This window comes from Trachurus japonicus, chromosome 10, assembly GCF_045865225.1.
Source record: "Trachurus japonicus isolate A0001 chromosome 10, Traja_1.0".
NCBI lineage: Eukaryota > Metazoa > Chordata > Actinopteri > Carangiformes > Carangidae > Trachurus > Trachurus japonicus.
This window is the reverse complement of record NC_140916.1, coordinates 12,740,683-12,759,333: the sequence shown is the minus strand read 5'-3', so window position 1 is coordinate 12,759,333 and position 18,651 is coordinate 12,740,683. Positions and strand designations below refer to the sequence as shown.

The following is an 18,651-nucleotide window of genomic DNA, read 5'->3' as shown; positions in this document are numbered from 1 at the left end:
CCACATGCTGCAACACCAACGCAATCACAAAGGTGTGGGTTGTTGTTTTTTTTCCCATCTGTCCTTTATTTAACGGATGAATATAGGACACATGTACGCGCCCCTGATTCACTGCAGAGTATTCTACCTTTAAAAAAAAAAAAACACAAAAAATCCCTTCACTTTTCTTTCACCTCAGGGTTTAGCCATTTTCACTCATGTAATTAAAGATTAGTAGAGATTTAGAAAAAGAGCAGAAAAGATCAGGTTACGCCGGCTGTGACAGATGTTAAATTCATGAATTCTTTCTCCTTTTTTTTTCCTCCGGGAGGGGCTGCCTACCTCTGTGGGAGGTTTAAGAGGGTGATAGGGTTATCCGAGAACATCTATCACTGATTTCCTGACACTCCTGGTGGCCAAAAATAATCAGATGGCACCTGGATCAACAGCTCTGTGTTTTAAGATCTATAACTCATCTCCTGGGATTTTGTGAATGTGAGTGCAGTGCACACTCCAAAATCTGTGTGGGTGAGTGCGAGTATGTGTGTGTGTGTGGTGTGTGTGTGTTTATAAAAGGCTATTTGCTCTTCCTCGCTGACATTTCGATGAGAATTTATGCTGTTCATCACAAGTCTTTTTAAGCTGGAAGCACTGAGCAGATGTTCGTGGGAAGTGAAGCTGCTGCTACTGAAAAACAGTTTTGAAGTACATTTTGCTCGAAATACTAAAATACTGTCAACTTTCAAATAATTTGGTTCTCTAAAATGCTTTAAGTCAAATGTGCCTTTCTCTGAGCATTTAAAACTGAAATGAGCACAAAATCTGTGCAACAGTGCAATTTCATGAATAAAAAATGTGAAGTTTGTGCTCTCCTGAAACAGATTTGTGTGTTTAGTCGATATGAAACGTATTGATTATTGAAGTGCCGTGTCAGTATTTTATCAGTAGTTTACATGATGACAGTGGCTTTGTGTTGTATTTCATAATCAAACTAATTCTTTTGTTTCAGATGTAGAAGTAATATGATGTAGGATGTTATAGGAATTATGAAATACAAATACAGGTGCAACTGTTCTGAGTCTGAAAGCATAAAAATAAACTGTACTATTTGTGTATTTTGTAACAGAGTGGGTGGTTTGTCATGTCAAAACATTTGTTATCTTATTTATTGTCTCTAATAGAATTAAACTTCACAATAGTTCACTGACACTCCTGTGTTGTTATAAACTCTGGTCTGTTAGGTGTCAGTGATTTCCCTTCAGCTGATGCGTTGTTGCCTTGTTTGTTCGTGGTTCTGGCCAGGGGTCATCATCACGTCCACATTCTTCCAGTGAGGAAAAAGAGATTGATTCATTCAAGCTGGGCATCTGCAGTCCAGACCCTTTATGTAGTGGGGGTTTTTTTGGTGGTGTATTGTTAACTGAAACTTCAGCCTTGTAGTCAAGGCTCTTGTAATCAGGATGTTGCCGTGGGTAGTGTTGCATCATGTGTCAAAGCAGGAGTTGCTTCTGGTACAGCAGCCTGTTAAAGGGAGCGAACGGCCTGTATGAGTAACAATGTAAGTTAGTTAGTTCTGTGAAAATAGAGACAGACCTGGGAGTGATGTCACAGCCGAGTCAGACGTGCTCTCGTTACGAGTTGGTAACCAGTTGGAACAGCAACCATGTTGTTAGCATTTTTTAATTTATTTTTTTAGAAAGTTCACACTGCGATGGTTTGCACATGAAAGCACAACAACATGTCTACAAGGAGAGGTTACTCAGTTCTGTCGCCTATACGACCCTCAGCGTTACTGAAGTCTCTCAGGTGTAATTCTGACCTTACAGTGTGTTTCCTGATGACGTAGCCAAAAATCTGACCTCCCACTTCCAATGGATCTTCTATCTACATCATTTGGTGTTGGAGCAGATTTGCTATTCAAGAGGTTGCGCTTATAAATGTTATGCTGCATGGAAACCTTTCTTTAGATAGATACAGTAGAAAAAATAGATAACACTGATATTGAAGCAAAAAAAAAACCTTCACAGTTCACCTGTACAATATAACATGTTTTTCTCCGTTGAATATTATCACTTACCACAAGATCAGGGTTGATAGAAGCTCCATTCTCTTGTATTACATAATAAATTGATAGACAGACCTGAGATCTCCAACAGGACACCTACCTGATTAAACCGAGTGTAGCCCGGCTCCTGTGTGGGCTCAGATCTTGGATACACAGACGGGAGTGAGTTTTAACAGCCACATGTAGCCTTGGTCAGTTTTGAGTGGCTGTCAGGTACATTATATAACTTTCAGTCCTCAGCGGAGAGTGCTCAAGCCTTCAGACCCTATTAAAGGGCTGTGCGTGTAGGGCTGTCATACAGTGGGTTTGAGAAGTCTGAAGTAACACAATCGGACTCCATCCATCTGTCTAGTGAAACAACTGCAGACATAAAGCAAAATCAGGCAATTCAGGCTGTCTGAAAGGAAAGGAAATGGACTGAAGTGGTTCGCAGCATTGTTGTTTAAAATGAAAGATCTTCTCTTCTGGGAGAAGTACAGCATGAAACCTTGAGCGATATGTAGAGACGGGCACTGCTCCTGTCAGATGTCGGTGTTTGTATGAATGAACCAACTCTACACAAACAAGTCCCTAGTGGATGTGCGGGTTCAACGATGTGTCGCCGTTGTGACTACGGTGAACGATGGGGTTCATTTTAGGCACACACATGTCTTTGTCAAGAACCACGTTTTTAACACTGACCTGACCTGGACGCCGCCTCATTGATGTTGGCCATGCTGGTCATGTATGCGGGTCCCCGGGGAGAAACACAATTAGCCAAATTGGAAAGACAAAATCTGGTCAGGCCAAAGGGCAAAAGGGCAAACGCTGCTGTTTTCCATCCTGGTTGTAAAGCAAACAGCTCAGTAGCAGTGTTATTCCTATCGGGTTAAAGTGAAACCCAATTAGATTGGCTGTTACCTCATAAATGTACACAGTTTGAGGTATTTTCACTGTGTTTCTCACACAAGCATACGTCCGTGGACATGTACCAGAATGCTACAGTGCACACATTTATTTCTCCTATAAACATACAGTTTGTTATTGTTTTCACAGAGCATTTCACATAACACATTCTGTCTCCAGCTCTTTGAAGTTATCATCGCTTTCATTTCTGCTCAAACAAGCTGAAGTAGCAATTTACTTTGTGTCTTTATTTAATAGGCTGCAGAGTGAGTGGTTGAAGTCAGGCCGACTGTCTGCAGCAGGGAAAATGAATTTGCAATTTGTAATGAGCTTCGCTTCCATCCAAGTAGTTATTCATGAAATTAGCTGTTTAGCAGTGCGGCTGGATGCGACTGTGAAAACTCACACAGTGGTTTACAAGCTGTCTTTGTCTTTATTCCTTGTTAGAGTGATAATGCTGCTTGTTTTGCTTCCGATTAACTGGGAATTTGGCGTCTGCTCATTGTGAGTTGCGGAGGAGCTGCGAGGGGATTTGCTGTGTGTTAATGTACAAAGAGCCTGATTATTTTATCTTCTCCATATGTGATAATTAATTTTCCATACTTTCGGTTGTATGTGCGATATGTGTGGGGCATAAAGTACTATGGCCTGTGTGCGCCAGCCAGGTGGTGATTCACTCTTTTTTGGCCCCAAGGCAAAGTGATATGATCGTTCAACTCATGCAGTATTCAGCTGTATGTGTTTTTCACCGTGCCTTGCATAGCTTATACTGGCCTGAGGTTTCCATAAATATTGCACTGTACTATGCTCTATGGTAAAGTCCATGTTGTGTGCAGTGTATCCCATTACTTCATGAATTATAGATGAAGGTTATGGCAGAGGGATACCTCATGTTCAATGTAGTTTAGATTAGGAATTCACCGATCACATCTCCCTGTGTAAACTCCACATGCTAAGCATCGCTCAGAGAATATTGTGCTTTGTGATTGTTCAGTGCGTAAAAGTTTTTGGAATCATTCTCCTGATAAATGTGTAGATAATGCAGCGGGAATGGCCTGCAAACACACAACACCTACGGGTGGAGGATTATACAATGTGTTTTACAATATATGAGACAAACATCACCACAAGAAGTCTGAAGATAAAGTTTGAAAGAAGCAGAAATAAAGTCGCACTTTGTCCAAAGACAAAGAACAAGAACAAGTATCAGATTTCAGCCAATTGGTAAGAAGCCACAAGCTGTTGCTGGCAACAAGACACTTTCACAACACCACAAGGCTGCAACTCTATGTCTCGTTCACACAGAGATGTTGTTATTACTTTGGTGAACAGTTTAAGTTAGAGAGCTGAGACTATAACTGACACAGACAAACAGCGGTGAGGTCAGTGAACGGTCTGTCGTTCCAATCAATGAGCATGTGCTGCTGCTGCTGCTGCTGCTGCTGCTGCAGTAATGGCGGCAAATTTACCACACACATCATGTTCATATTTGAAACTATGACATTTGATTTCAAAGACAATGACATACGTAAAAGCAGGCTTCTCATTTTCAGCCCCTGCAATACAGTTATAATGAGACTTGTGTCTCGATATGATGCGATAGTAAAAGATATTGCAATATGCTGCAATATACTGTATTAGCTTTTTTTTTTACTGTACTGTAAATTATGTCTTCAAATCATTTTTCTCTAATAAGATAAACTTAGATTGTTCAGATCATATTGCCAGGCAAAATATTTCGATATTACTGTATGCTGTATCGATCTTTTCCCCCTACTAGCTAGATTTAAATTCAGCTCTTACTTAAGTCTTTGTTTTCAATGTTTGTGGCAAGGTGAGAAGAATGCATCAAGGTTTTGTGTATTTGATGGATAAAGATGTGAGATCAAGCAAACAAGAGTAAAGGTTTAAGCAGGTCCCATGTAAAACAGTATGAGATCAAGTATAAGATCAAAATTAAAAAAAAAAAAAGAAACAGATAGTTCTTTCTAAAATAATTCTGGTTTGGGGGGTAGGGCTTTCCCATCAATTAGAGAAGATTTTTACAGTTTAATGGGGCAGTAAATAATAAAGTATTTTCAAACTACATTCTCAAATGTTTTTTTCTTGGAGCTCCTTCTCAGCTTTTTCTTGATCGATCACTAACTTCTAAGTTTGGTCCTGCACGTCAATTTCTAAATAAAGCAAAGGTTTCTGAATAAATGAAACACATGAAGAAAAAGTTGATAATTATTAATGTCTAAACAATTCAGTGTAAAAATTCACCTGAAGCACATTCATTATTACATGTGCATCACCTCTAAATAAATGGCCTGTCAATGAACAGCACAAGAGAAGTTGTGTCATGATTTTAACTTAACTCTCTTCACAGCAGTTCCCTCATAAGCTGTCATTGTAAAACCTCTCACATAACTTGCAGCAAGCATTATAAATAATAAGGCAATCTGCTGTAGGTGTCATCCCCTCCTGCTTTAATAAATAACTGTTCCAACTTCAGGTCCCCAGATCTCATCGTGCCTTCACTTGATAGTTAGGCTGGAAATCACTGCAATATAACACACTTTAGTCTTTGTCTTTTCACATAGACAAGAACGGTGAAACTATTTATTTGGTTCTTTGTCTTCCAGGGTCCCTACAGATGTGTTTCTCTAGTGGCTTGTTACCTCAGCATAATTTACTGTTACAGCATAAAGAGCCGCTTATTTATGCTTTTTTTTTTTAAAGCTTTCGTGCTTAGATATGGATGAGGAGGTTGAGAGTGTTCCCTCGTTGAAAGAGCAGAGGGTTTGAATGTTTGGTGCAGCAGCATCTGCCGCATCAAAAATGTCACGTTAAACTAAATGTTTAACAGAGTTTGATCTAGTGAAGTGCCGAGTTCCCCAGGTTTTTTGATGGCGGCAAAATGATTGAGTGTGATCAATCAGTCGGGCCGAATCTTTCTCAGATTGTCTCTCATGGCACCCTGATGTACTGATGGTTGTTCTCATAAAGATTGTATTGCTTCATGGTGGCATGTTTGATATTTGCGGCCAACATCAGCATCAATTGTGTGTGACACCCAAGGGAGACATACCGGTGAATAAACACTTTTACCTGAAGTCAGATTCATTTTACAGGTTCATTTTTAAGTTCACTTGTGTCCATTTCTGTCCAAAAGCTACACTGGCTGTGTAACTCATGGCTCTCCATCCAGGATCTCAACCTTTTTTATTTTTTTCTCCTCATTTTTCAGTGCCTATGAACTGTGTGAGATGCTGGTTGCTACAGTATCATGTTTGTTTTGGGGCAAAAACATGAGTCAATTTGTTTTTCTCACAGGATCGTCGACTAGCAGAGCTCCAGTCATTTCTGCTCTGTCATTCACTGTGTGTACTCAGTCATAAGTTTTATGTTACTTTCTGATTGACAGAGACAACCAAAAAAGAAATTGTGCAAGTTGTTTTATACAGTCTCTGTAGGTTTCTGCCTGACTATGTTTAAGATTATAATCTTTACATGTCACACACTACAGTATGTGCATTTATCTGCCAACCCCCTGAACACCAACTGGAGCCTGACTGGAACAAACAATCTGGTCCTATCCGTCACACTCAAATCTAATTCATAGTCATCCAGCTTTGCAGCCATTTTGGCTATGATGGAGTCAACTGGAAGTCCTTTTTATTGATAGTAAACAATCAGAATGAAAACATCTCTTCCACATAGTAGATGTCTATGGTACTAGTTCTGATAGCTATATTCCTCATGTGCATTGAGGGTGCTTTGACGTGACAACAAATGTTATTTATGGTGTAGTGTTTGAATGCTCAGGTCCAATCACACTGTTTATAACCGCATCAGAAAATGTCCACTGAGAATCAATGAAGGGCTCAAATGAGGGGTTTTAATCAACCAAATCTGTTTCCACTCCCACATTTAACTTTATATGAGATGTTTGATGTCTGACTCTTTAGGTGTTGACCACTCAGTGGTTTCATATACAGTAGTGATGTCAAACTGCACCTGTTCCACCTAATTTGCTGAAGGGAATGCACAACACTTAATGATGGCAGTTTCAAGCCTGAGTCTGTTGCAGAGCACTGTAACTAGAAAAACACATTACATTGCCATTGAAAATAACAACTTTAAGATTTAAGTAAAGCAGCTAAAGAACATATTCATGACACTTTCTTTTCACCTTCATCTCCAAAGCTATCGCTGTTATTTACAGAAGAGCTGATGAAGTTGCACAATGAAGGCTGATTCAGATAATTATGTAATATCCATTAACCAGTGATAATTGGTCTCATTATCCTGTTGAGAATTGAACAAATGTTGGTGACTGCGCTGGCTCAAAATGAAGGGTGTGTGAAGCTGCAGCCAAGTTTTCAAAGCAACATAAGTAAATCACATACCACCTCATTTTCTGACTTGCAGAAATGATTCATTAGCCTTTCACCACAATGTGTTATTCAAAGTGTATTCTTTGCAGTCATTAGTTTATTTAAAGTATTGATGTAATTGATTGACACAGAATCATTTGCCTTATTAAATCTTGTGCTGTAATTGGGTTAATTTCCCTGAACGCCACTCTGTTTATTTCGCTGTAAACTGTGTAATTCCCTGGGGAAAGGCTCATCTCAATTTCACATTGATGTGAGTCAGGGAAATATGACCCAGGGAAATCAGTCGAAAGTCACAGTAAAACACAGACAAACACAGCATTTTGTTTGATCTGAGTTTGGATCTCTTCCCCCAGTCTGGGCGGTGAGTATCCTCATAAGATACAATGTAATGTAGCTTCCATATCTAGATACGTTTTTGTTTTTTTTACTCAGGGTCATATTATGTTAACAGTTACATTATAAGGTAATCCAAACCACATGCATCTGGCCATTTCATGGCACAACTGTCCCGTAATACATTGCACAAATAGCATGCACAGTTTTTCAGGTCCATGGGAAATGTGCCCCCGTGTCCTCCTGGGAGCCAGAGTGAATGGGAAGATTCAGGATCCGCTCGGCTGGAGAAGGATTACATCCCAGAGAGTCTCGTGGGGAGAAAGACACAGATGCTGCATTGATCGTGCTGATAAACACTGAATGGCTGGAAGCTTGAGCGAGTGTCAGGTTCCCTAAACGGAAACGCCAAGACAGCCCAGGACGAGGTTTGGAATAGGGCATGGAAAGATTTGCAGATAAGCCTGCAAAATGTGCAATTAGCAGAACTAATGTGTGATATCTGCCAATAATCTGAGTAAACTTCCCACTGCGATGTAATGGATGGAAACATGAACTTAATGAGAGACAGTCCTGAACAACGTGTCTTTTCCTATGGAGTGTATGGTTTCATCTACGTAAATCTGTTTTTCATGCCCACTGTTGGAAAATATTTGTTTTGGCATCATCAGAGAGTCAGTGTTGTCCATTGGTAACAAATTGTGAATGTGAATCAATTTCTATTTTCAATTTCTCAAATGGTAGGATTTTTTTAAATAAATAATCTCTATTTTAGATATTTCTTAAAGTATATTTATTTAAAGTTAATTTAAAGCAGAAGTAAGCGGAATGTTTGTGTTAATATAAGTCTTAAATAGTTATATCTTCCGACGGGAATCACTTACATAGAGTGTTTGGTCTGAAACACGGGTCTGTCAGTCACTCTGCTCTGCTGTAAGCCGAGGAGAAAACTTTCCTTGTATCCTACAACCTTTATCCAATGAGGAGAGAGAACGGCATAAAGGGGCGGTCCTCTCTGTGTGTGCAGCCAAGGGATGCACGTGAATGTGGTGACGTAGGGACGAGGGCGGGGACTACTAACTCCATCGCTGACAAGAAGTTAGCCAAAAGGACCGGATCGCTTACTTCTGCTTTAATATCAGAAACCTTAAATATAAATGAAGTAGAAATTTTAAACGGGCCTTAATGCTTATAAGTTATGATTATCACTTATTATCTTTTACATTTTTCATTATACAGTAAACTGTCAGAGAATGATAAAGATGCCCAGTACCAATTTCATGTTTTCACATAAATGGCTCTGCTCTGATCCAGTTGATTGACGGACTTACCTAACCAAGTCTTAACAATAATATGACATTGTGTAATAAAAACAGAAATTGGAGAAAGAATACTTTGACACAATAGACACAGTTATATAAAAATGAGCTGCAGTAAACTCTGAAGCAGAAGTTTTATGGTACTGTAATAATAAGCTGAATGAGAGGCTGAAGATGAATTGAATTTTCTGTTTAACTGAGTAATAATTAAAACATTTTATTCTTACTTAACTATATGATTATTTTCTTTTTTTAATCATTAATCATATATGTTTATTACTGTTGATTACATTGGGTCTCTATGGGTTAAAAATCAGCAAATGCTTACACTGGATCAGCTGGAACTAACAAATAGACATTTTTCCTTTATAAATGATTAAAAGATCATCAGCAAATATTGTATTAATCATTTTTTCAACACTCAACACTATTCAACACTAACCAATTAAATCAATGGGAAATGGGACTAAAATTCCATTTAGGCTTTAATAATAACACATTCAGGGGCATCTCAGTGAGGACAATAGCTGCACTTACCCTGAAGCACCACCGTAAAAAAGTAAAAGCCACCTAAAGGCAGAGAGAGCACATTGTTAAGGACACAGTGGGGACCTTTCACAGCGGTCAACTCGGCACCTGATCACACAGTAGCAGAGGGGCCTTTATGGACACGACCGGATGCCGCACAGCAGAGAAAACAAAGTGATCTCTCCCCTGCTGCTTTTTGATTTGCACCACGTGAAATGACTCTTGTGTTTGACTGAACAGGCGCAGTGGCCACCCATTAGGTGGGGGGACTGTGGAGTAGGGTCCAAGAGATCCTCGTGAATTAAGGGTGCATTCATAGGAGTCTCCAGGGAGGTCCACTGATTGCCTGCAGCACTGCTAATTGATTTGTTGCAAGGTCGGGGCCTGAGTGACAGAGGGTAACGGGAGGAATTTCCTGTTTCTCCATCTATAATTCAGTGGCTTCCTGTGTGTGAGAGAAAGTGCTGTACTGTGTGTATAGAAAAATGCTCCATAGAAACATGTAGAAAGTGCAAGTCATGTAGAAATACGCAGTTAAAACTCAAATAATGTAAATTATCTATGTTACATTTCCCTTCTTCAGCATGAATTAAATGTTTTAATCACCAGTCGCAACAGAGGGCTGTGATTTCAGCTTGTGTGCATGTGAAGTCAAAGTGTGAGCGATATCATGTGGTCCCGGAGTCAGCCACTGTAGCCTAGCAGGAGGAATCACACAGGCAGTTTTGACTAATTTGGCAGGAGTTAACATGACTGTCTGTGGACTTTGGTACACCTGTCAGAAAACTCTCCAAGCAAGATGTCGAGATCAAGGACAAAGATTGTTGTGTCGTCATGTAGGCTGATACTGTAGTAAATACAGACTGGGATTGTTGACAAGCATAATGATCTTTGCTTTTAGAAGACATTAAACTGGATTTTATTAAATGTTGGTTCGGTGAAGTTTGCATTTATATGACATAGCAGAGCAGGTGGAACTTGTGTTGTAGGCTACCATTGCCTTTTTAGCCAGCTTTTAGCTATTTTAATCATTTAGCTCTCAACTGTTTTGAATGTTTTTAACTTCCACCTGCAAAGTCTAATAGTTTAATGCATTTTTGCCATTTTAATAAGTTAATTAATAAACATTCACTAATTTGGGCCTTTATTTAATTAATATCATACATTTAGCTAATTCTGTCAACCATTTGTCCATTTCAGCAACTTCATCAACTTCAACTGTCACTCCCACTCTGAGCTTTTAGCTGATTTGTTCAATACTTGACTTTTAGCTAACAATAAGCCAAAGATTTTACTTTTAGATAGGTATTAGCTTACTATTTCAAGCAGGGCTAACTATTTCAACTGACATTTGCCTTTAAGCTAATAGCTAACAATTGTAAAGCAACAATATGTAGGATTCGTGGTACTGTGGTTGAGAAGAGCAACTGTCTGCTACAGAGAAGCACAGAGCCTACGTGAATTTGTTGCCAGTAGCCTACAGATGTCAGTGCCGTCGTAGCTTACTATTCGCTAATTTGAAGTATTTTACTTGTTGCTAACTATTTGAACTGTTCGACTTCTTTTTAAACTATGGGATATAATCGGTATTGATTGCTTTTACTGTTTCGCCTTCTCTGCTTGTTTGTAGCTCTCGTCTCTCTGGTCTTTCCATGTAGGCTACAACGTAACAAATGTGCAAGTTGTAGTGAGTTGTCAGTGTAAGCCTGCATATTGCTAGCTCACCCATAACGGTGGGTGATGCTGTGTTTATGTGGGTTCATCTGTTAACTGGGGTTGTGTTTCTATGGTGTGCAAGCTGTCCCAGCCAGCAGTCTGCCAACACTCCCCACTGTGCCGTGCCTTTGAAGGTCTGGTGGATTTCCCTCTAGTGTCTCAAGACTCTTCAACCAGCCTCACAAACAGGCCGACAGCGTCATGAGAGCAGCCTTTGTTTTTGTCCGTTTCCTATACAATGCTCGAGCTGTCCCATTATAACTGAACAAACACTTCAGTAGAGAAATCTGTGATGCCGTTTTTCCCGTTAGCAGATGGGGATTGACCATCATCTGAAACACACACTGAGGCATTTTCCATTCAGTTTGATGGCTGAAAAGTTTTTTCCCCCACAAATCCGAGAAGGATTCAATTTTAGGCAAAAAATTCTCATATGAACATAAAAAAAAACCTTTTTGATAGTAAATATTAGAGCTCTTTTTGTAAGTGGTCCCTTCTTTGCTCATGTGAAAAGATTTCATTTTAAGAGTAGCCTACCTTGCTTCAGGCTACATTTGAAAATACTAACTTCAAGCCACCATAGTGGACTGACAGATGAGAGGAAAGAAGAAGAAGATGAAGCAGTTTATTTTCTTTCTGAAACAGAGGAGTTTTATTCCATATCAACGTGCATACCTTTCACACAAAAAAGAAAAAGCCCGGATCAGCTCAGGATTTCAAACAGCCCAAAGCACCCTAAGCATCAACTCCACAAAATATCCCATCCCCCCTACTAAAAAAAAAACTTCCCATCACATTAAAGAGAAACATCTGTCACTTCAGGGGCCTACATCCCATGTCACACTAAACAGGTTTATGTTAACAAAATGCTAAATGTCTCCTGAGGAACCACAGCAGAATTACGGTGTCGGGTCTGGGATTTGTTGTGTGGATCCTCAACCACAGAGGTTCAAGCCTTAATCACATTTCCAGCTTGTGCTTGGATCCGACTTTATCTCCTGGTGGATTTTCACCTCCAAGTTCAATTATGAAACTTTCTGAAACAGTTGAGTTTCATGCAACAGCAGCGTTTTGGGGCGCTTCCATCTGGGGAAGACATAGGTATATAGGTGCATCATAGTATACTGTAGACTGAAGCATCTGATGCAGCACCTCCACATCCGGGCTAGACCGGGTCTGTGGAGGATTAGCAGCACTGAGTCATCTGGAGAATTCTGCACAGTTTTGGTAAATTGGTGCTCACATTGTATACTTTGGAAATGGTCCCATGTAAATGTTGTATCAGTTCATTTCGTGAACACCCGTTGGATGTAAATTCGAAGCCAGAACAAGATAATATGCCTGTTGTTTGTTTCAACCAGGACATTTCTTATTAATTACATAATGTCCTGCGGTGATATTGATGACTAACAATATTTTTTCCAATAAACGGGGCTCTGCCTGTAGCAAAAGACTTATGATGTGCAATAAAGTCACATATTTATTTATTTATGCATAATACAAAACTACTGTATCTACACTGAAAAACTAATCAAAAGGTCATCACATGCAAACCAACACATCCCCTCTTGACCTGCTTTGTGCTTTGGCTCAAGGGGATACAAATGGAAAAATTGTTTTTGCAGCAAACCCAATACACAGAATAGATTTTCCTTATTTCCTTTCCTTATATTGCACCACATCCATAGAGACTCTGATACGCCTGGCTACCTGCTTCATTTAGTGCTGTTTCATTGTATTGTTTAATGTGATGTGAATATATTTTCTTACTTTAAAATCAAAAACTGTATAAAAGAAAAAATATATGCACACAGAATTTAGGTTTTAATTGTGGGTACATATGTTTACTTAAATGGCCAACAATGTGTCAGCCAACTCCTCTTAGCAGATCATAAAGTTAAAGTTGAGCTCCTTGTCTACAATAACCAAAGATAAGTTTGGAGAAAACAACACCAACTGTTAAGCATTGAGGTGCAAATATCATGCTTTGGGCTGTGTGGCAGCCTGTGGCACAAGAAATAATTAACTGACGGAGGGAAGAATAGAGTCCCTGAAATACTGTATTAGCAAATCAGGTGGTTAGTCAAGAAACCACAACAGCTACGACTGCACGATATACAAACCATACATGATACATGTCGACAATAGTGAATATCTGAGTAAATATTAAACATTCTGTGTGTTTTCAAAGTCTAAAAAGTCCCAGAGCTTGAAGCGATCTGCAGGAAGAGTGGGTGGAAATTCATAAATAAATAATAAACAGAAAGATTATGTACTGTAATTTGCCCAGCGGTGCACACACGGGAAGCTACATGTATGGGGCATAATTATGGTCACTGGACTGTCTCGCAATGAAAGCATAATGAAGGAGCCTTGTAACTAAGACTCCTATGTGGTCTTTTTGTAATCAGTGGAAGCTGTGAGGACCTCAAAAGCTGCTCGAAGCATTAGGCCTGGGCTTCCTCTCCCTCCCCATGCCAGTCGAAGCATGTCCCGAGGCAGCACTGTGATTTGGGAGGGTGGTGGGTGGGTTCACTTTCACATGCAGGCCATTTCATTTGGGACGGAGCATTGAAATTTACAGATGAAGGATCATTTTCTTTTCATTTCTAATATGGAGTCCATACATCTTGAAAGGGTCATTTGAGAGGCTCCTGTCTCTCGCAGGCATTTTCACCACAGATTGATGGGGAGACCAAATTCTCATGGGGCCCACAAAACAGCAACCTACTGGGGTGATCAATATGTAAAAGCCAAAGAGATTAAATTTACATTCCAATCTTATTTATAAACTCGACATTTGCCGCTATATCTGTAGCTGAAATATTCAGTCAAAATGCCAAATACTAAATATTTCCAGTTTATCCAATGAGAAAATTTCATGATTAACTCTCAATATTTAGACATTGGACATTGGACAACAAAATCAGAATATTTCTGCTTGGGCTTAAAGCCCCTGTACGGAGCTTTTAACTGGATACGCCAAAGTCTCTGGTTTCTGCTGACGTGTCTCTGTTACCTACAACAGCAAATGAGCCCATCAGTGTGAAGATACACTATTTCTAAGTAGTCTAATTCTATACCTCTGAAAGGCATGGTCGGGACGGACCACTGACTAAACGATACGAATAGATACATTACGCTGCTAAAAAAAAAAAAAAAAAGCAAGTCCTGTCTTCTTTCTGACATTTCCAAAACAAATCTACACGCGCCGGCCAGACAAACGTCTTCATGACAGTGGGAAATGCAGTCTTCATTCAGGCAAAACACCACCGCTTTCGTCCACAGGGGCCGCCAAAATCAACACTAAATGAAAAGTCTGTACAGGGGCTTTAAAATGTTGTTTTCTTCACAAATTTCTGTTGGTTTATAAACTTTCCAGATATTTGCACATTTTATGACATTTCCTCTAGCAACATCTATTTGATTTTTTCTTGATCAGTCTAGAAAATGACTGATGGATCATCAAACATGCAGATCCCAGTGAAAATGCAACTACTCAGTGGCATCAGTAAAAGCACCATTGTTTGCCACCATTTAGAGGGGGAATAAAATAAACATTTTTATTTGACACTTCAAGTTTTCCATCAAGGTTCAAAATTATTTTCAGATCCATTCACTCCACACTAAGACATGCTAATTAGAGTGTGTGATTTGTGAAAAAGTGGCTCCCTGAATGGAAGGGATTGTAAAAAATGCAGTGAGACATTTGGTGTCAAATTGACGTCACTGATGTGCAGTTTGAAAAGACACTTTAGTCAGGTTGCCAGAACTCTGTGTCTCCGGCAAATTTTCACTTGAATGTTCCTCTTTTATTTTGCTGAATGGTGCTGCTCAGCCAAAGTACTCTGTAATCTGAAAGCAGGGAGTTCGAAACACGAAGAATTATCTTTATATTTCAGTGTGTCCACTTGTAGTGAGTGCCGCAGTGTTAATCTGAATCAACTCTTTAAAACCAAATTAGAAGAGGCCAGAATTGCCTCGTCTCATTTGTGTATGAAAAAATCCTGTTGTAATGGGTTCATGTGTGTGACCTTTTGCATGATGAACAGTCCATCAACCAGCTGCCCACAGAATGTGAGGCACTCTGTTGATATTGAAAAGTGTCTTATCGAGCGAAGCTGTCTCGCTAGCATTCTTATGAATCTGACGAGCACGAATAAGCTGCACATAATTGGACACTGTTACTCCTTCTACATCCCCGGCTTTGAAATGCCAGAGCCTAAAGAAAGCATTAGCCTCATCCAGCAAGGATGTGTTGAATGTCCTGCAAGAGATGTGAAAAGGAGATAGTGAGAGATAAAGCTGAATAGCCAAAGTGTTTCAAATGTCTCATTTTGCACTTTGCACTACATGAGTCAGACCATGTTTGGACTCAGCGGGAATGTCTGGCTTGACCTTAGAGGAGGAATTCATCTAGGCATTCCCAGTTAACCTCTTTAACATGTCGCACAATGGTCTTATTTTAATTGCCCGAGTCTTAAACTCAAAGGTTCGAAAAAGTAAAATTTCCACAAATGTCCCGGAGGTCCTGAACCACCACACACACACAGAGAGAGGAAAGTGGTTAAAAGCTCCATTTCCTTTGTAAGAATAATAAGGTCCTTTGTTCTGTTTGGAAAAACATTCAAAATCAAAAAATCCAGATACACAATGCTTTGCCCCATTTGTCAGCCAATCTTGGTAAACTTAGTTTTTATGCAAAATAGACTCTATTATACAGTATGGTCTACAGACTAGATTGTGCAGCTCTGTGAAGCTTAGCAGGTATTTTGACTATTTTGAATATTAAAAAGACAAATAAATCTGATTGACAAGAGCTGTGACACTGTTTAGCTTAGCAGGTATTTTGACCGTACTCACTATCTCATATGGCATCTTAACATGCTAAGATTCACAGATTAGTGCAGGGTACAAGAGCAACTGAAGCCGGTGGGAAGTTCTGCAGTTTATTAAAAAAGATTGCCTTCAAAGAGTGAAGAACCATATATGGTTACTTCATTTTATGTATTTATTTTCATATTTTATTTGAGTGTTTCTTGCCTTTGATAGGAGACAGGAAAGCAGGGAGATAGACTGGGGGAATGACGTGTGCAAAGGATTGTCTCGGTCGGGAGTCAAACCAGTGATCAGCGTATCGGCATATGCCAACATGGGACGTGCTCTCCGACCACTTGACCACAGAACGCCCCCGTTGCATGGTTTCCCCTGCCTATCTAAGGCAAAGGTGGGCCGCCTGGGTGAATTTGGCCGCCGCATGGTTAAACACATGGGGGGGGCCACTCAGATGTAGCTTCTTTTATGAAAGAAAAATCAATTATGTGTAGGAAACTCTGATCTGAGGGAGGCACCAGATAAAATGCAATGCACAAAATTTCATAGGAGTCCACAGCTGGGGACTTATTCAGTCTGAACCAAAGTGGTAGATCAATACACCCATTTTTCCACCCCAAGAGCTCAGCATTTGTAGAGTTAACAATAATGTCGACTCGTGTTCTTGCTTCTCAAAAGACTCTAAAATTTCAGCAACTCAAGTCAATGTCGAAAATGTTCTTTTTTCCAATATCCTGGCAAAGCAGACTCTTTCCACAAACCCACTTCATGTGTCAGAAAAAAAACATTTCCTTCCGAGCCCTTCGCTGTCAGATAGTTACAAACACTGTGTGTGTGTGTGTGTTTTACTGGAGATCTTTTTGTAACATTTGTGATGCACATGTCTCCTTTGGATGATTTACAGCTCAATTCTTCATGTTCTGTTCCACTGGCTCAGGCCACGCCGCAAGATTTATTCGACGCCACTGAGGTCTTAAACGTCCCTCAGAGAAGATGAATGTGGGGTTACTGGGCAGCCGTCAATGTTTGAAAAGTATCCCCAAAGACTACATGGCAGAGGTACAGTTGACAATTTGTACCATTTTGATTTTAAGCAAGGACATGTTTAAGCAGTAGTGTGACCACAGAAATCTCAAACAGTGATCAAACCCAGCAGCTCACTCAGCAGCTTTGTTAGCGTCCCCAAACTGTTTCTCTCTGGTGTTTATTTTTATGCAGGGTGAGCTAAAGTGCACTAACCTCACTTCAGGTCGCCTGATTTCACATGAGGCAGTCGTTCATCACTTCAGTTGTGGAGTCGCCCTCCAAGGCAGCGGTGGTATCTGTTGCGGTAACCAATCTGGACAGCGCTAATGTAGGTTGGGAGATTGTTTCCATATGGAGCCTGGTTTCATGCTGCGACTTTGCTTGGTTCTAAAAACCAGCATCCATTTCATAGTTTGCCCACTTCAAGCTCGCAATGTGAAACTGTTTTCACAATTTTCACACTAGCAGCCGTAAACAACACAGTCCACCTTTAACCTTAGTGAATAAATCAACAGCAGGTTGCTGCAAAATCTCAAGAGAGAACCAAGTTCAGTATTTTAACGATAGACCTCCTGACCAGTCGCTTTTACTGCTGTGGCTGGTATATGACTTAGAATAAATAATAGAAAAATACAAAGCCTAGTAATACGAGGTCATCTTTTCTAAAGTGGAATGATTTCTGACAGAAAACAATGGACACAAATCAACAAAACAAGAACATTATCTTGTTAAAAATATATATATATATGAAATGGAAGATGCTGATACATACTAAATGTAAATTTTACTCAAATTTATAGAGCTGCACAATCAATTATTATGTATTCCAATGAATTTGCAACAGTTTTAGTTAATCAATTAAGTGTTAATTAAGAAAAAAAAACCTCTTCTGGCTCTAGTTTTTCCACTGTGAAGGATTCTCTGCTCTCAGAGAACATTTGGAAACATTTCCTCAGGCTCCAGGAGATAGTGACAGGCTATTTCTGAGTATTTTCTAAACTCAACAATTCCACAAATAATTGTAAACGTTGACAGGATTAGTCTGTAATTGGATTAGACTTAAACATGTATATCTTTATACATAAAGCCAATTGTGAGGAGAGTCACATTTTTTTCTCATATTATCATTTGAGTTCTCCTACGTCTTACAGACCCTGACTAAAAAATCCCAGTCATATTTTATTCAGCCCTTTATAGATTTTTGGAGCCAAACTGTACGAGCATCTCAAACTGAGATTTAAAAACCTTTGATATGGCAATGTGTAGTCAACTCTTATAAGTAATAGGTAAAGCTGCACATTATGCAGACAACATTAACGCACCGGTTGAAAAAAAAAAAGCCGTCTTTTATCCTCTTAAATGAAGTCAAGAAGCGTTCCTCCCACATCTGCATAATATGGCAATGACAGTAATATTCTGTTTTTAGATCATTGTAGTCTTTGAAATGTATATGAAGTGCTCATACTTGGTTTGTCAGAATGAAAGATTCTTTCTCTGCATAGTAATAATTACCCTTCATAAAAAAAAAAATCCCCCTCCCCACTTCCTCTCTCCTTTCCTCAAACAGTTGCCTCACTTCCAC

The 18,651-nt window shown here is 39.6% G+C and overlaps 1 long non-coding RNA gene across 1 annotated transcript; it reads left to right on the top strand.

Moving 5' to 3' along the window:
* The first annotated feature begins 318 nt into the window (after positions 1–318).
* Positions 319–17,498, top strand: LOC146979491 (uncharacterized). Its single transcript, XR_015036800.1, has 3 exons — positions 319–474; positions 16,981–17,102; positions 17,262–17,498. It is a non-coding gene; the product is annotated as an uncharacterized LOC146979491 (long non-coding RNA).
* Positions 17,499–18,651: the final 1,153 nt, after the last annotated feature.